Consider the following 21,157-nt stretch of genomic DNA (forward strand, 5'->3'; position numbering starts at 1 on the left):
GGGGCAGCACCCAATTGTGTTGGTTGGTCAATCTATGAGAAGCAATTTGGTATTTGTAACTTGGTCTAAAAAAGAAGTACCAGATTAGTACATTATCTTTGTCTTTTTAATGAATATGCATCATATTGGTACTCATAGGAATAACAACAAGATTTCTGCTCACAATTCTCTTTTCTTTATTCACTATTATAAAATCATAATGTAAACTAGTTAATACACCTTGCAAGGTACTTACGAATAACAATATCTCTGATTCAATTCCACCAAATATTGGAGAATACCAAAACTTGACTCAGTTGTAAGTTTTGATTATACCAATGGAGCTAACTTTTTAAGCTAACTTTTTAAGCTGATCTTTTTTATTCCAATAGTTGGTATATTGTAATTTCACTTTAGAGCATTTTTGTTGAACTATATATATATATATAAAGTGAGAGAAAGTTCTGCATTTGGGAAAAACAGAGAACAGAGCATAATGTATTGTATATGGTGTTGCACAGGAGGCATTGAAGTGTTTCTAGGTTCAAAATGTGGTTAATTATTTGGATTTTTTTGTCTTTCTGTTTTGAACTAACACTACCAATTTTAATTCTAGAACTTTTATTTTTTTTCTCTTGCATAATTTCCCAAGCAAATGATTAGATTCTATTAAGGGGTTTTTATTGGTTCTGTGGCACCCACTATTTTAAATTATTAAGTCATACCAAATACCTGATAGTACTTCATGTTTATGATTTTCTCCATTTGATTTCTATACCAAATACCACTAGACTTGCTTACCTCAACCAGGTGAAAGGAGGGTATGAATTCATATATCTCAGCTTGAATTGAAATTGGTCCATTTCTTCCTTTGATCCCCCCATTTTCAGGGACCCCCTATCCTTTTCTGTTTGATTATATTTGAAAGAAAATGGTGATTTGGTGGCTATTAAAGTGAAAATGATAATTTCCAAAGCATTTTTCTTGAAGTAATTTGTGATACTAGATAATAACAATAAAATATTTCTTTGTTTATTTTTGCAGATGTGACAAGCGAAATAGAAAAGGATGCTTAATTTTGAAGGCTTTGTGTTAGGCAGCTGTAGAATATTTTGTGCTGAAAGTAGTAGAATATGTTGAATATTTAAGACTATTTGAATACTTAAAGAACATTTTGTTGTTGATGACAGTGTTGAATGTTTTAAACTAATTTGTGGATTTGTTAATACAATGTTGAATGTTTTAAACTAATTTGTGGATTGTTAATACAATGTTGAATGTTTTTACTTTTTGTTATTTGAAAATCAAGTTCATTTGATGATGCTAGTATATATTACAAAGCTAATTTTAATTATATAAATAAAAAATAAAAATATAATAGAATAAATTAGTGTTATATAAATGAATATATAATGAGAATTCAAATTTATCTAAATATTAAAATAATGCGAAAAATGTGTTATAATATCTATTACAATAACACTTTTTATAAGTAAAGAATTTTGTTATGAAAACTTCATTATATAACACAAAAAATGTGTTATACTAAAGTGTAGTATAACACAAATTTATAAGTATTGAAATGTATTATATAATCGACTATAAATATTATAATTAAACACTTATCTATTTATTAAAATAACACATAAAGTGTGTTATCGTTGACAGTATAATAACACATCTGTATAACAATGATAAAGTGTTATGTAAAGTACCCTAACCTACGATAACATAGTCAGTCTTAACACATCAAAAAGTGTTATGGTATGTTTTGATAACACATTTTTGGTGTTATTAAAAGCATTTTTTTCTTGTAATGTAGGTTTCTCTATGGCACGCGTGGTGATGTGGGGAGTTCTATCATTGTGGTGTGTATGGCGTGGGGGCATCCTATGGACGAGAAACAATCAATTAAAAATGCCATTTTTTCTTTTAATAATGTTATGTTTAATGGGACTTTTCAAACTTAGATGTGGGGCTTGAATTTTTGGTTGTTTTAGAACTTTTCATGAAAACTGATATTTTCTTTTTAAACTATTGAGCCCAACTTGCATGTTTTAAGCAAGACCACACTGAAATCTTTATAGTAAGTGGCTTTCTCTTATAAACCAATGAATATGTGAACGTTTTACAAAGCATTAGACTAGGGTGTTTTACAAGTCAAGAACGAAAAGGCATGTCAATAATAGAGAAAGAGAGTAGAAAGCTTCAAAGGATATAAGACAGAATAGAGATAACCTAAAATAACTAAAGCCACCTGCCAAATTTAATCAGTTCATTTATCATTATTTCAAGAAATAGACAACACTTTTTCAAATGTCCCCAAAACTAGTGAAATTCCTATACAAAATAAAAATAGAGAAACTTTTTTAATCAAATTCAAATAAAATGCAAGATCGAGTAAATAAAACCCCACTTGAGCCTGAAATATGAAATCCAAAACAAATTACTAGATTATATACAAATTATTATGGAATAAAGGAAATGACTTTACCCATTCCACTTTGTACGGTATGAAGTCATGAAGTATGGAATAAAATATAGCTTTCACAAGATTTTTAAACCTTAAACAAACAAGGTCACGGAATATAAGAATCGAACTTACCAAATTTGGGAGCAAAGGAATCCATACCTAGGAAATCTGAAGAAAGAGAGAGAGGATGGTGGACATGAATGAACTAAGACAATATGATGAGGACTCATGTGGCTTGCTCTCTTCATGCCAGTGTGAGGGATTTTATCTCTGCTCAAGGGTAGTGAGAGACGAGATGATTACAAGAACTCTAGGGATTAAGAAAGAGATAAGGATTTTTGAAGGAGAGAGAAATAAAGTAAAAATAAATAAAACTATAAAAAATCGTAGTGGAAAGAGATACCAAAAAGTTGAAGAAAAAAAAGAAGAGCCAAAAATTTTGAGCGTCCCGCCCAATATTTTACAACTTAGCATAATACTTTTTTGGTAGTATTAAATAGTAGTGTTGTAGTATCCCTTTTTTGTTGTAGTGCAAGAGTTTGAAATATTTCTTCACCCAAAAAGAGTTAAACATGAGACAATGGAGATGGCTATAATTGTTTAACGATTATGATTGCAATATACTATACTACCCAGGCAAGACTAATAAAGTAGCTGGCTCTTTGAGTCGGTAGCCAATGACTTATGTGATGACAGTGAAGGAAATATCCCAAGAACTACAAACTATTATCTCCAACCTGGATTTGGAGATAGTAGTGGGAAGATTAGCAAAGTTATCCGTGCAATCCAAGAGGGAAAACTCGCAGATCTGTGGATCCAACGACTGGTGCATGACACTACAAAAGATATGAAACTAGGATTTCACATCTCGGAAGATGGAGTGTTGGCCTTCAAGGGTAGAATATGCGTTCCTAATGATAAGGAGATCAAGAGGCAAATCTTTTACGAGGCTAATAATACTCCTTACGCTATATTTCCAGGACCAACTAAGATATATCAGGATTTCAAAAGATACTTTTGGTGGGTAGGAGTGAAGAGAAAAGTAGCGGAGTATGTGGCACACTATTTGATGTGCCAGCAAACCAAGGCAGAGCATCAGCAACCCGCAGGGGCAAATCCTAATAGTGGAAAAATATAAGAAAGACAAGTTGTTAAGGAACAAGACAATACCTTTGGTAAAGGTGTAGTGGCGTAACCATGGCATTAAATAGGTGACCTGGGAGACGGAAGTCGAGATACATGAGCAATATTCCAATATGTTTTGAGTTTTGGGGACGAAACTTCTATAAATTGTAGGTATTGCGACATCCCGAGTTTTAAACACATATTAGTAAAAAATTCAAGCTAGTAAAGAATTATATGGAATATTATTTTGATAAATAATATTACATGAAATTGTGTTTTTTCGTGAATTTTATAGCCATTATGATGATGTGGAAAAAGAGTTTAAGCTTATCTAAAGAAAAATTGGTCTCAGACCGAGGGGCAAACCCTAATAGTGGAAAAATATCGGATTTGGTAAAATAGGGAATATTATGGCATAAAAATATTTGGACAAATAGGACTTTATAGTCGAGCCAATAAATATAAGAAAAATGATGGAGGTTTGAATTCCAATCAACTAGGCCTAAGAATAAAAAAAATTCTTGCTCGGACCTCTAAGGGCATTTTAGTCAATTTGATAAATTGCAAAAATTATGTGATATGTGACAAACTTTATTTTTGGGTCACATTTAATTTAATTAATTAAGCCTGGAGATTTAAAAACTATAGGGTAAAAATTTAGGGAATTTTAGATAAGCAAAATTACGAAAGGGCCCTTGAGTGTCATAGGATAGAGGTAAAAATGAGTAAGGGCATAAAGGTCTTTTCCAAGGGAGGAGAGAGAGAGTGGTGGGCGACAAGGTTTGGACCTAGGGCTCTCAAGGGCCTAGGACACATACCCTAGGGAAGAGTAAGAGTCTTAACCCACTCACAAGTAATGACCTAATCATTTTCTCTCACAAAATTTCTTTTCTATCAAAAACACTCTCTCTTCCATTCCTCTCCCAAACCCAAAACCCGAAGTTCTACAATCCTCCATTGCTGCAACTTTTTCTCCATAAGCCAACTACACTCATCCCTCCATTGTAGAAGGGAGAAGCTCAAGAGAAACCTTGTCTAGTGTAAGTTTGGAAACCTCATTCATCTTCTCTTCTATTTTCCTCTTCAAACCCGAAACCCTAAGGGTTTATTATGCATGCATGTGATCTAATAGGCATTGATCTTGTGTTCTAGGGTTCAAGGGAAGCTTGCACTAGTTGGATCTCAATGGTTGAGCACTTTGGTGATCAAGTAAAAGCAAGGTAATAGATCTTTGTAGTTTGCATGTTCTTGTCCCTCATCTAAGTCTTTCTACCCTAATTCTTTCTTCAAAATCTGCATGTGGGACTTTGGGGCTCTGTTTGAGAGTGTAGAGCACAAGAGAGAGTTTTGAGAAGCTAAGGAAACACATATCCAACCTAGAACTATCACAAGAGAGAGTTTTGAGAAGCTAAGGAAATACTTCCAATGATGGGTGTTGATAACATTGACATATTTCTCAGGGACAGTATATTCTCCCTCAACATTGATGGCAAAACCCCTCTCTGGAATTAAACTTTGTGATTTTTTTATTTTATACCTAGAGCTAGCACTAGCATTGATAAATCTAGATGTAGGCTCAATAGGATCCATGTCGGAATCTTGGGATTCAGAAAATGGTTCATGCACTTTTTTATTTCTCTTCCTAGAAGGTGCCATATCAACAAAACCAATTCACAAAAAAATTTCATAAAAAATTAAGTACAATTGTCACCAATTCTTTTTCAAAAAGCCCTCGCATTCACCCAAGCAAATTTTAATAATGTCAAATATCACAATTAAACGTAAGAACATGAGCAATTGCATGCAAAATTAAAAATCTCAATGTGATGACCTAAAATACCAAATTACTCAATTATTCAAGAAATTACAAAATTGAATCAACACCCAAGCATAATAAAGTATGATATCATCAATAATTACTCAGTAGACCTCAATTTTATATCGATTGCTTCAATTCACAATTAACAAAATCCCCAATTTTATGCCCTAGAAATTTAAAAATGAAAAATTCTCCATAATTATAATGAAACTCAACAAAATGGATGACAATAATTCCATCAATTTCAACTTAATTTCATCATAACATCAAGAATTTTAAAAGCTTTAAATTCTAGGACCCAAATCGCCCAAACATGCTTCAAAACATAATCTACCACAATTCTCAAACAATCTCACAAATTGAAGTCACAATAGCATCATAAAAGCAATATGATCAACATTCATCACATCTAAGTCGAAATATTCAGCAAGAAATCTCACAATCCTAAAAAAATTTGGATTCTACAACCATGAGAGCAAAAACATAATTAGTAAAACAAAATGGATTAAAAACTCAATGTAGATACTATATCCCAAAAACATAAAGCAAATAATAATTTAGTGAGGAAATACATACCAAAAGAAGGCTGGAAATTTGAAACGCAATAGCAAAGAAGAGAAACTCAAAGAAGAGGAGAATAGAAAAAAAAATGTGAAAAAAAAACTAACTTTACATTGTTTTGAGTAATTTAAAATCTCTTTGACCAATGGGCGCGGTCGTGCTACTCTCCTCTCAATGTCCTATTGAACGACGTCAAAAGCGATCGTGGCACTCTAAGGGCAGTCGCGCTAGTGGGCTAATTTATCCAAGGGCTCTATGGGCGCGGTCGTGGGTGGCTCACCGTAGTTGCAAAACTTGCCTAGAAATAGCCCTTTTTTAGCCTTTTTTTCATGATTTGCGCGATTCAAAAATAGAAGAAAAATTACACAAAAAATATTGAACCTAAAAATTAAGAAAATAAAATAAAACACAATAAACAAATACTTCCCAAAAATTCAAATTATTCAAAATTAAAAATAAAAACTTAACAAAAATTAAAAGTAACCATTGGGATGCCTCCCAAATGTGTTGTCGTTAACATCATTTAGTTAGATGCTGACCTGCTTATTAGATTTAACTCGAGTCCAGTCCACCTGTCAAGTCCTTGAGTGCCAAAATGTCATGAGTGGATGCCCGTTTCTTGATATTGAGATTTTTTGGAGCTTTCCACTGCTCATGTAACAATCGAACTTTCTTACTAAAGATATTTTTTTCACGATGACAAATTTTTCGCATACAAAATTGTAATGACCCAACTATTCTAGACTCTTGGACCATTAACGAAACTATACATACAAATTCTTACTAAAACTTACATTTGCGAAAATACCATAATTTTATTAGAAAACTTATAGAAATAAGAGTTACTTACATAAATACCAAGAAGGATATGGGATCCCATTGTTGAAAAACAAAACATAACATGATTTATAAAATAAAGGGATTACATAGTAAGTGCGGAAAATACATATAAAGACCATAACAAATGACTACATCCTCGAAATCGAACTCTCGACTCCTTGAATCCGTTCATCACCGATACACATTCTATAAGCGTCCACGAATCTTACCGCCACTATAGCTATTTTCCTGCACATAAAACAAAAAGGAATGAGCCTAATGCCCAGCAAGGAAAATCTAACACATACATCATGTACATAAATTTCATAATAAACATAAAGACATAACATAACACTTATTACATACACATACTATAATGGCCATTATTACTTGGGGTCCCATATACTAAACAAGTCATATGCCCATGAGATTAGTGGGGTCCTACTAGCTAAGTAGGTCATATGCCCATAATCTATTTGGGGTCTTGTTAGTCTTATGGGTCATATGCCCAAGCCTACAAACATACATATTCATAACATATTTTATAACATATTTCATAACATAACACATAAGATAACATAAGCATAAAACATATAGATTCTATCCTATTTTCCTTACCAAAGTTACCGGGATATGTGGACTGAGTTGGGACTTTTGGAACACTCCTAAAATCATATATAAAGGGTGAGTAGATTTGAAGAAGAAGAAGAAATGAAAGGAATGGAAAGACTAAACCTTTGAGAAACATACTTACCAAAACTTATGTGCTCAAGAACTTAGATTTCCTAACCAAAATAAGAATGAGGTTAGAAGACTGAGTAGAAGGCTATGAGAAAGAAAATAACATAAAACCAATGAACTAGAGTGGGGAAATACCTTGAAGACTTGTAAACCAATCTAAACCTTGAACCGAAATATTATAGAACCTTACTTCCCAAAGTGTTTGATAAGCTTATGATGATCAAGCTTATGATTTCCCCAAACCAGGTGTTTACACTCTCACACTCACTTAGCACTTGCAGCCTCTGAACTTAGAGCAAAAGATGAATAATGGCTGGGTACTAGGTCCTATTTATAGAGTGTAGGAATGAAAGGATCTTGATTTTACTTGAATAAAAATAATAGCTTTTTAGGTGAAAATAATTTTAATAATCGTTCAGCAGAGGCTGAAGACTCGTTCAAAAAGATGCTGGACTTATCAAGAGGTTGAATGGCTGAATGGAAAAAGAATTCAAAAACTTTCAAAACATACTGAAGGAGGCGATATATCGCCCCTATAGGCGATATATTGCCTGGGCCAGTATGCCCGAGGCAGGCGTGCATCGTCTCGTGTTTTCCGTATCTACGTGCTACGATATATCGCCCCCTATAGCTGCGATATATCGGCACACGCTGATTAATTAAACACGAAATTACAAATTTTTAGCTAAGTTTGAATGGAGTAAACAGCCTTGACTAAACCCTCAACGTATTCAAGCTGCTGACTGACCTTATAGCATTCAAACTTTTACCCTTATTAAATTAAATCCTCAAAATACTTAATCCTTAATCACCCATTCATAACATGTGCTTAAAATCATATTGGTTCTTATCTAAACCTTATAGTATAATAAATATTATCCTTAATATCAGTCATATTAATCAAACCTTAGGTTAAAATTAATATTCTTAAACTATAGGGTAAACATAGAAAATCTATAAGTACTACTATGAGTGTCCAAATAATTCCCGGTCTGAACCAAAAATCCATAGTTACAAAGATAATACCATACATACTATAATACTACTATCTATTTAGCTAAGTAAAGTTCTTGGACTCTACAAAAATTGAGCCATGGACCTTTTCTTAGGGACTTCCAACTTCTCACCTCTTCTTTTCACCACATCTACTCTACAAAAAATTCCCGTTGCTGCAAAAACATTAAATGTTACCTCCTCTTTTTGAACTCGCAGCTTCAATTCACCATTTTGAACATTGATTAATGCCCTACTAGTAACCAAGAATGGCCTGTCAAGAATTATTGGGATGTTCACATCTTCCTCCATAACCATAATAATGAAATCTGAAGGGAATATAAATTTTTCCACCTTTACTAGAACATCATGAATAATACCCCTATGATGTTTGACTGAACGATCCATCATTTGAAGTGTCATAGTAGTTGGTCTTGCTTCCCATAATTTCAGATTTTGATAGATAGATAAAGGCATTAGATTCACACTTGCACCTAAATCATAGAGTGCCTTCTCAAAAATAAAATTCCCTATAGAACAAGAAATGTTGAAATTGCCCAGATCATTAAGCTTGGTAGGTAGTTTATTTCGGAGTATTGCGTTGCACTCCTGTAGCACATCAGAATTTTACTTAGTTAGATAGTAGTATCTTATGTTGTACTATTTTAGTTTTCGTGGATATTGGTCGAAGCTAGGAATTATTTAGAAACTCATAGAGGTAGTTATGGATTTTATAAGTTTAGCCTATAGTTTAGTAATATTAATTTATCATAAGGTTTAATTATTGAAGCTGGTCCTAGAAATATTATTTATTATGACCTAAGGATTAGATAGAATAATTAAGAAGGTGACATTTGTCACATGTATGTTTACTAAGGATTTAAGGATTTTAGATGAATAAAATAATCAAGGACAAACCTAGGAAGTCTAGAACCTTCCCTCAAATGTTAGGATCTCGTATTACTCATTCAAAGTGGTTTAAAAAACTTTAAGTGTGCTTAAAATGTGCAAAAATGTGATTTAATATATCAGCAAAAGCCAATATATCGCAGCTATAGGGGCCGACATATCGCAGCTATAGGGGCCGACATATCGCCTATGATGATACGAAAAACACGTCGACTTCGCACGAACGAATCCACGGAGCCCCAAGAAAATGGGGCAGGTGATATATCACCTATAAGGGCAATATATCGGCTCCATCAGCCCATTTTGAAACTTCGTGGAACCCGAAGCAAGAAACAGCCCTCAATAACTTGGACTTTCTCTTGAACGATTTTGATCGAGTTTTGCGCATCTATTGATCATAAAATTCCATTTTTATTCATTTTAATGGGAGTTAGTTTCACTCCTTGAACTCTATAAATAGGACCCTTCACTCAACCATTTGCATCATCTTTCAAACACTTCTTCGAGCCTCCAAGCTACCAATTTCATTCTAGAGAGAAACACTAGGGTTTTGGGGTTAAAAGCTTTCAAATCTAAGTTTTTCTAAGCACCTGGGAAGTAAGATATAGTGTGATTTTGGTATTGAGGTATAGATCGAATCTCTAAGCTATCTAAGGTACTCTTAATCCTTAGTTTTAGTCCATTGATATTCCTCTTATTCTTTTCTTTTACTTCAAATCCTAAGTCGTTATAATAGCTTTTAGTTAGGTGCTTGATTTCTTTGAAACTTAAGGTTTTCGGTAAGTTCTTATCTTGATGGTTTAGATCTTCTTTTCATCTTCTTTTCTTTAGGAAATTTATGGTTTTACTGTTTAGTTGTAGGAGTTTCCAATCTAGCACTTGTCTCCAATACCCCAGATTTTGGTAAGGAAAATAAGTTAGATTTATGTGTTATATGCTTTGTGTATGTATGTTTATTTTTATGTCTTTTAGTCGCTTGGGAAATATGGTTGCTTTGATAGAAAATCCCGAGATTTTTATCATTATCGTAGACTATAGTTGTGTCTAAATCTACCTCTAAATAATAGCAAGAGGACTATAGCAATTTCTATCACATACTACGGCAATGAGTTACTGGCCATTAATATTGTAGTTCATTTTTTTATGTTTTATGTCTTATGTTTATGTTTCATGTTTTAGTAGTTTTTCCTTATTGGCCATTAGACTCATTCTTTTTTATTTAGATTGTGCAGGTAAATGAACATGGAAGGTGGGACGGATCCTAGGTGGCTTTGGCATGTGTATTGGACAAGGAACTAAAGGAATGAACCGATGGGGTTGATTGAGGATGACGTTGACATTTGAGTTTTTTTAATTATGTGTTTATGATTTCCGCATTTATTATTTGAACATTTAAATAAAGGTTGTGTTTTCTTTATGATTTTATGTATAAACAAAGCGATCCCATATTTTGGATTTTCTATAGTCTTAAAGGTCTGAGGTCTTTAAGTTAGTTGGGTGTTTACAACTCCTCAGTAAGTGCCACTATCTCATAGTCCTCTAGTTTCCGTTTCTTCGACAGAATTTCCTTCATAAACTTCACAAAACTCGACATTTTTTCAAGTGCTTCGACAAAAGGAATGTTGATGTGAAGCTTTCGAAAAACATCTAAAATCTTAAAAAAAAAAAAATGCTTGTCAATTGTCTTCTTTTGAAGCCTCTGCAAATAGGGAATCTTGATGTGATGATCAATAATTATTTTTGTTTGCTTCTCAAGGTTCTTAGTACCTTTGACCCACTAACTTTCTTCTCCTTGTCAGACACCTTTTCTTCAGAAATTACACTTTGTGTGGGTTCATCTATCACCTTTCTGCTTCTCAAATATATTGCATTGCACTTCTCTTTAGGATTCACTTCAGTATTACTTGGTAAGTTCCCTTGAGCAAAGTTTTTCATTAAGCTAGCCAACTGACCAATTTGAGTCTCCAAATTCTGAATAGACAACCTTGTCTCAGTCATAAATTGTTTCAGGATATCAAATTGAACATCAGCTTGGTGCACTTGAGGGGGAGTCTATGGTTTGACTAGAGTTTGATAAATCACTGGAGGAGGATTTTTGAATTGTTGATGTTGTTGCTGGAACAGATACTAAATACTATGATTATTTTTCCAAGAGAAATTAGGGTGATTCCGCCACCCTTGGTTGAATGAGATTGAGTAAGGGTTGTTAGGAGGTCTTGGAAAATTTCCTATGGCATGAACTTGTTCCATAGGTATGTTATTTAAATCCACTGAATGACACTAGTTAGGTGATGAGCACTCCCATACATTTCACATACACTCTATAATTGCATGGTTTGAGCTATTAGATATTATTATGCTGTAACTACTTTTTCAAGGATGCCACTTGAGCACTGAGCATAGAGATGGCGTCTAATTAAAGTATCCCAGCTACTTTCTTTGTGTTCTCTCACTCAATAGGCCATTGGTAGTTATTCATCGCCATTTCTTTTAAACGATCATAAGCTTCGTTGGCACTCTTGCTCATAAATGCCCCTCTTGTTGATCCATCTATAATGTTGCGAGTAGTATCTCCCAATCCGTTTTAAAAATTATTTACTAACGTCCATTTTTCAATCCCATGATGAGGGCACTTCCATAACAGCTCTTTGCGTCTCTCCCATGCATCATACAATGATTCCTTTTTCATATGACAAAATTTATTAATTTCTCCCTTAACTTGGCTGCCTTTGTTGGAGGAAAAATAATGGAAAGGAATTTTTGGGCTAGTTCCTCCCATGTAGTGATTGAGTTGGCTACGTGCATGTTTTGGTCCTCCGTAGGTAATCCACCAAATTGAATGGTAGACTGGACCATTTGTAGTACAGCCTGCTTGATCTCAAATTTGTTAGCGACAATTGTGGGGTGCTAATGCATGAATGTACTCCCGTAACAATGGGGAGTACATAATCTCTCAAACTTCGTGCCCCTTGATCTTGGGCCTCACGAGCAGCTGCCCCTGCGGCATTGTTTGGGACATTATTTACTGCATTCCCTTGGTTTGCAGCCACCATTGCCTCCAATTTCTTATTCCTCTGGTTCTGTCTACAAGTTCTCTCAATATCAGGATTCACCGGTATGATCTCAGATGTCTTTCCACGTCGTATAAACCAATATTACATGAGATAAGAGATTTCAGATACAAACCAAGTTAGAAGAAAAACAAAAACAACAAATTTAGAATGGAAATTGTTTATTTTGATATTAATAAAACAATCCTAACGGTTCCAAAAACTTGTTGGAATAATTTCAATGTGCAAGTATCGTCCCACAGAGATTGTTTATTAACTACCAATAATTAACTTCCTAATTCTTTTTGGCTAATAAAACTTAGATTCAAGATTATCAAGAACAAAAACAATAATTGACAAAACTAACAATTAACAACTACAAAATTTAATTCCATCATCTATCCACTTTATTACTTCATCAATACAATTTCCACTTCCAACTCGCATAGTCATATGCATAAAAGAATCAGCAAGTTCCCTTCATGACTCAAGTATCTGCATAAAAGAATGAACATGGTTAGTGGTTTCTAAATTAAAAATCCAAGATGACCTATCTTCTTCCACTATAAAAGCCTCAAGTACAAAAAAATCAAATTTACCTTTCTTTTTAAGCTCAGCGAGATACTTTTTATAGTTTCTCTTCCAGTGACCTTCAACTCCACGGTGGAAACACTTTCCCATTTGGTTCTTTCTTTTTGGAGTTATTTTCATTCTTGTTTTGCTTGGCCTTTGGTGCCTTCTTGCCTTTCTTGGACTTATTTCCCTTTCTTTGTCATTCTTCTTCTTTCTCTTCTTGGTTTTATCCTAAGATGTTGAAGGTTTCTCGTCTGCCACATTAGCCTCAGTCTCTTTGGTTATGGTTTTGTTAAGCCGAATTGTCTGTAGTTCATTCAACAGCTAGGTCATGTTGAACTCCAAATTATCCATAATATAGTTTGTTGTGAATGTAGAGAAAGTAGGAGTGAGAAATTCAAGGATGATGCTTACTTGTGTACGCTCATCAATGATTTACCTGAATAACACATTTATTGAGCTCCCATTGTCGATCAGAATTCTCTGGACTCTTATGTTGGCGAGCTGAATGGTTATTAATAAGTGGGTCATTATATGGGAATTAGACCTAGCTTGTGTCCTCTTCTGTAAAGATGATGGATTGTTTGTCCATTATTTTCTTCTTTGGCATGCGTTGCTCGGGAGTAAATACCGCACCATCGTGGGTCTTCAGCTCATGAATGTATCTCTTCTTGGTGTCATTGCTTGTAACTGCTAACTGAGGTCCACTTGAGATCGAGGCTATGTCCCTTCCTTCGACTGGAAGAGGGATGAGTGGGTTCTCTGGAGCTGGAAGAGAACCATGTGGATTTACCTGAATACCCAGAGCTGGCTACAGATTTTGTGCGACCAGCTGATTGGGAGCAACCCAAATTTGGCCATACTGTATCTAACGCTCGAGCCCAAATCAGAGTCTTGATCTCATCCTTCAGCTAGCGACAATCATCTGTGATGTGACCAATGTTGTTATGGTAACGACAGAACTTCGCCGAATATCTTTTAGCTCGTTGATTCTTCACAGATTTGAGCTTCTTCTTAGGGACGCAATCAAAGTTAGTTAGGTATATATTTTCCCGTGTATCTGTTAGTTCGTTGTACTTGTGAGAATCGAGGAATATTTATCCTCGGCTTTATTATTCTCGGACCTTGCTTGGTTTCCCTCATTATTTCCCTTCCTTCTTTTATTATTACCAGCCTAGTTTTTATGGGAAACTGGCTGAGGTGGTGCTACAACGTGTTTCACCACTCTAGTGGGCTAAACGTGAGAACCACTTATTCCCGCCATTACAGACTCTGCCTCCTCATGGTTAATACATTCTTAAGCTCGAGCAAAGTATTCATATGTGATCTTAACTCATTTTCTCTGGAGTTCTTTCCATAACTCACCCCCTATGGTGATCCCAGATTGCATGCCATGAGTTTGGCACTATCATCAGTATATCTCGCTCGAGCTGCAATGTTGGTGAATCAGTTTATGTAAGCCTTGAGAGACTCACTTGGTTATTGCTTTATGTTGGCCAAGGAATTGGCCTCCACCTTTATTTCCTTGGCAGCTCGAAACTGGTTCTTGAACTCCGATGATAGTTGATTCTAGAAGGAGATCCTATGCCTCTTAAACTTGTCAAACTACATTTTGGCCGCACCAGTCAATGTGGCTGGGAACAAAAGGCATAGTAGGTCAACGTTCAGATTGTGGGCCCTCATCAAACCATTGAAAGTCCCAATGTGATTTGAAGGATTTGTGGTTCCATCGTTGGTCATCATAAGTGGATATCTGGGTCTAGATCTACAGCAATATGAGGATCAATATGAGCTGCATCAATCGAAATCACAGTCATCCTTTTTTTCATTCTTATAGAAGGTGCCTCATCAATTCATCCATCATAGAAAGTCCTTCTAGTGTTGGATCCATCATTATCAGGTTGTTTCGGAGCTGATGTTGGAAAAACAATCAGAGTGCACAATGAAAATAGTGTGGTGGGCCAAGATTATTAACATAAAAATTTCCAATCTCTCATATAAACAATTTATATGTTCAAGAAAACATCCAGACAGAAATATTAATATACAATATTATTAATCATGCAACATATATATAATTATACACATACTTATATATATCATATGCATATGTATACAAATATTCAAGAGTAGAAATATTTACCTCATGAAGCCTATCAAGTGTCCTTGAATCTTTTCGTATATATATCGATCTTCCTATCCAACACTTTGAGTACTCAAACCACTATCTTTCGGAGTGTTCTCTACACCTCAAGATGTGTGTGGCCACATAGAGAACGTGGGTTTGTAATTTAGAAATCATAAGTAAATCTCAACACATGAGATGTAACAACCCCACTATCTATGAGACTTAGGTCATTAAACCTACTAGACACAACTACAACTTTGGAAAGAACATGCATAAGAAAATTCATAACTTTATTGAAAACTTAAAAATAATATTTGTAATACATAAATGAGCTCATTGTTTTAAAAATAAAACATAACCTTAAATATAAAAAAATTCAAAGCTAAATGCAGAAAAATACATAAAAACGTAATTTAAAAAGACTAAGACAAAAAAACGTTGTCCTCGAATCGACACGCAGCCCATCCACTCCACTCACCTCCATACACACACCAAGCTTCCAAGAATCCTTTTGCCTTGGCATCTATTTTTCTGCATCACAATAAAAGAAAAGGAGTGAGCCTAATGCCCAGCAAGGAAAAACTACTAACAACATAAATCATATACATAAAATTATATCATAAATAGATACTATAAACATATAATAACACATACTATAAACATATGACTATAAAAAAACGTATACCATATAGGACTATACTAATAATGGTCATTATGACATGTGATAAACCATCTACGTCCCCTGTCTAATATTTGAGGTAGGTTAGATCACATGTAGTGTATGATAACCCATCTAGGTCCCCTGTCTAATATTTGAGGTAAGGTAAATCATAATATAACATATTAAAACATAAACTTATCATAACATATTATACATAAACATAACATATAAGCGTAACATATCGTACAAACATACAAGATCTATCATATTTTCCTTACCAAAACTGGGATATGAGAACAAATGCGGGACTTGGAACACTCCTAAACAAATATTAAGAATAGTGAGTATTTCTTAAAAGAAAGAGATGATAAGAATAAAACTAAACCACCAAGAGAAAACTTACTGAAAAGACACCTTAAGTTCAAAGAACTTAAAAAAAACCTGACCACAAAACCAAAACAAAAATTAGAACCTGAATGAAAACTAAAGAAACTAAGGAATCAAACAGAATTGAACTTAAGAATAAGGGTACCTTTGTTGATCTTATTGTTTGGCCTAACTCCAATACCGAAATACTCTAATCCTCACTTCCCAAGTGTTTGATAAAGCTTAAGAATGGTAAAGATTTTTCCCAACCCAAGTGTTTATCACTCTTATGGTCTCACTAGCACCTTGGAGTCTGATCACAACTGAAGAGAAGTGAAAGGGCTAGGTTCTAAGTCTTATTTATAGAGTTCTAGGAATAAAAATCTTCCTTTTGGCTTTGAATAAAAATAATGAATTTAATTGAAGATAATTGAAAATTCGTCAATCAGAGGCTGAAGACTCGGTCAAAACTATCAGAAGTAGGTCTAAGGAGTCAAAGTTGGTTTTTAAAATTAATAACAAAAATAAAAATAAAAAATGATTAATATAGGCGATATATCGCCCCTATGTAGCAATATATCGGCTGCCCCCTAGTCCCGAGTTTCCGTTCGTACGATCGTGCAACGTCAACATTTTTCCGTATTCATCGTCAGGCGATATATCGGCTCTAATGTTGCGATATATCGGCATACATGATTATTTTAAACACGTAATTACACTTTTTCAGCATAATTAAGGTTGGATAACTATCTTGACTGAGTCAAACTACGACACTAACAGTTTCTGGTGAAGACTAAGTCTTATATTCCCTTATTTTATCATTAAAATAATAATTCCTTAATAATCATGCTTATGACAAGTGTCATACTCTTATTGGCTCTATCTAAACCTTAGGTTATAATAAATATCATATTTATAACCAGCAATATTAATCAAACCTTATGTTATAATTAATATTCTTAAACTATATGTTAAACTTATAAAATCCATAACTATTGCTAGGAGTTTTCAACTAAGTCCTCGTTTGAACCAAAATCCACGAAATTTAAAATACTATAACTACTACTAGCTAGCTAACTAAGTAACATTCTGGGACTCTACATGAGAACTTGGATTATGGCTTGAGAAAGGTTAGAATAAAAGAAGATGATGACAATTTATTGTCTGACAAATTTTGAAACTTTTTCTCTGAATTTTTACTCTCTTGTTTTTCTACTTCATCTTTTTACACAATATATTTATAGAGAGAGATTATATATTACCTTATTATTTCTAATCATAATAGTAATATATTAATAATATCATAATGATGATAGGAATTGATTTAGGTAAATATCTAACTTACCAAATTTGAAAATATCTATTTTCAAATTATTAATTAAATAAATAAAATAAAAATAATACTAATACTTTATCCATACACCGCTATACAGGCATGACACGGTTGAGGGATATTGTATTTTTCTTTTATTTATTTATTTAATTAAAATCAATCCTTCCACAAAATATGGTATTATCTTTTAAAGAAAAAATCACAAACCATATTTCAAAATTTAAATTTTAAATTCCAAATTCAAAATTCTAATAGATGATCATCATTATCATCATTTTTTAATATTCAATAAATAAAAAAACTATTTTGACTTAGCAATTTTATTTTCTCCCACTCAAATAAATTAATTAATTTTAAAATTTAATTTCTTATTTATATATTTCAATATTCTATATTTAAATAAATAAATATATTTTTGAAAATTTAATAATTAATTCCAAATTAATTATTCAACTTCAATTATCATATAATTTTATATTTGACTCGAAGAATAAAATTCTTCTCAAATTTCCAAATTACAGTTTTACCTTTGTATCAATTCTTACATTGATATGGTGTTGATAGAGCCACCCTGGGGACCTACAGACCTATAACATCAAGTTCCAATAAATATTAGAATATTAATCAAAGCTCTTTTATTAAATAATTATATTTATTAATCTCATGATTACTCCACTATAAATATGAGATTGAACTCTTTATAATTATAAACATATATTTAAAGAGTATTTTATTAAAGAATAAAGTGTACATTGATATAATCATTACATACAACGTTAATCCTTTATTAATGGTTCATAATTATCAGGAAATAAAATTTACCATTTTACCCTTTTAACTATATCTTGTTCCTAATGTACCATTGAATTTACAAGTGAAGGTTGTGTCACAACAAGTTTGCAACGTGAACGCTCATAACCTCTAGTGCCTCAGAATTTTACTTAGTTAGGTAGTATTAGCTTATGCTGTAGTATTTTATATTTTCATGGATATTTGTTCAAAGCCGGGAATTTTGTTGGAATCTCGTAGAGATAGTTATGGATTTTTTTAAAGATTAGCATGTAGTTTAGAAATATTAATTCTATAATAAGGTTTGATTAATGTAGGAAGTTCTAGAAATATTATTTATTATAACCTAAGCTTTAGATAGAATAATTAAGAATGTAACATTTGTCACATGTATTTTTAGATGAATAAAATAATCAAGGATAAACCTAGGAGGTCTATAACCTTCCCTCAGATGCTAGAATCTCGTACTTCTCATTCAAAGTGATTTAAACAACTTTAAGTGTGCTTAAAATGTGAAAAAATGTGGTTTAGTACATCAGCATAAGCTGATATATCACAGCTATAGGGGTCGATATATCGCCTCTTCTTTTACAGAAAAACACTTCGAATTTGCATGAATGAAACCACGGACCTTTGGGAATATAGTACAGGCGATATATCAACTATAGGGGGTGATATATCGGCTCTTGTTGTCATTTTTGAAATTCCGTGGATTTCGAAGCTAGAAACAGCCCTCAACAACTTGGACTTGTTCTTCAACGATTTTTATCGAGTTCTAGGCATTTGTTGAGCGGAAAATCCCTTTTTTATTCATTTATTTATTCAATTTAATGGGAGTTAGTTTCACTCCTTGAACTCTATAAATAGGACCTTTCACTCAACCATTGTCATCATCTTTCAAACACTTTTCAAAGCCTCCAAGCTGCTATTTTCGTTCTAGAGAGAAACGCTAGGGTTTTCGGGTTAAAGCTTTCAAATCTATGCTTTTCTAAACACTTGGGAAGTAAGCTATTGTGTAATTTCGATGTTTTAGGTATAGATTGAAGCTCTAAGATATCTAATGTACTCTTAATCTTTAGGTTTAGTCCATTTCCATTCTTCTCATTCTTTTCTTTTAGTTCAATCCTAACTCGTTATAATGCTTTTGGTTAGGGGCTCGATTTCTTTGAAACTTAATGTTTTTGGTAAGTCTTTATTCCAATGCTTTAGATCTTATCTTCATCTTCTTTTCTCTAGAGAACTTATGGTTTTTAATGTTTGGTTTTAGGAGTTCCTGATCCCGCACTTGTCTCCAATATCCCAAATTTGGTAAGGAAAATTAGGTAGTTTAGTTTATGACCTAGTTTATGTTTTGTATGTCCTAACATTTCAGGTACAATAAAGGGGTAAGTAAGGCTGGACCTAAGGTGTCCAATGATGTATGACGGACTTATGTCCGGTAGGCTCGGTTGCAAAAATTTTATGACGGACCTAAGTTGATGTCCTGTGTTTGACGAACTTATGTCTGGGGCTTAATTGCCACCCCTGTATAAGCACTTATCTTGTTATTATATTTGTGTTGTTATTATGACCTATGACCTATTATTATGACTTATGACCTATGACTATGACCTATGTCCTATTTTTAGGACCTATGAGTTATGACTATTACCTATGAAATTTACGATATGTTTGATTATATGATTATATGACTGACTCTTGTTTGTATTTTCCTTACTGGGCTTAGAATCTCACTCCTTATGATGTTGTTGTGTAGACAATTGAGGATAGGAAGGTCGGTGGCGAGTGGGGCCTAATAGCTTAGTAATGTATTCGTGGGGACCATATAGTCGAGGAATGATCAAGTAGACCTATTTTTATTAAAGCATATTGTTTTTTAAGTTTTATGTAATGGTGCTCATTTTAGTATGTTAAAGACAATTATTTTATGTCTGTAAAACCATGGATCCATTTACTTATTTAAAATTTCATTCAATAAAAGAGCAATGTTTATGTTTATGATCCAAAGTTGTGTTCTCGATAATTTTTTTGAAATTAAGGTGTTACAAGTGGTATTAGCATCACAGCTATATTGGTCATAAACGTTCGCACAAAAGACACATGACAGCTACAAAGGACCAACTCGCTACCAAGTAAGTACATACAATTTTTGAAATATGTTTGTAATGTTTTTCTTGTGTTATTTTCATAATTTAGCTCAATGGACTCAAGTGTGGTTAGAAAAGTAAAAGTTATAAGAAGAATATCAGACCCTAAGTATGAGAATGAGTTCAAGAGAGTGTTTCTTAGAATCAACAGAATTCACAAGGAAATAGAAAAGATTATTGATAGTCATACAACCCTTTTAAAATCACATGAGAAGTTCACAGTTCTTTTGCACTCAGTCAAACTACTGTTAGCTGAACCAAGCATAAGGATAGCATATGAAGTTTTATTTGATAATGATGTACCTATTGAAGATATATATGACATATTTATGGATAGGTTTGCACGAAATTTTAAAATATTTGAGGATATTATATTACCAAATGGAGAAATAGGAGAAAGGGTTCATCAGTTATTAGACAACCTTATGGAAGGATTTCTTAATCAAGTTCCTTTTAATTCAAGGTTTATCTACACTCAAGAGGATTATGAGGACTTCACTTAGGATATGCTAGAAGAAGGATCCAATGTGGAGGATTAGACGAATATAAGAACACATTGTTAAGTTTTATTTTATGTTATTTTTAGAATTTTTTTCACCAGTTTGTAATTAATTTCTTATTTTTAATAAAACATGGTATTTTCTTTTATTTTGTTTCATTGTTTAGTAACAGAATTTTGGATTCAATTGAA

Source organism: Humulus lupulus, chromosome 7 (assembly GCF_963169125.1).
Source record: "Humulus lupulus chromosome 7, drHumLupu1.1, whole genome shotgun sequence".
Lineage (NCBI taxonomy): Eukaryota > Viridiplantae > Streptophyta > Magnoliopsida > Rosales > Cannabaceae > Humulus > Humulus lupulus.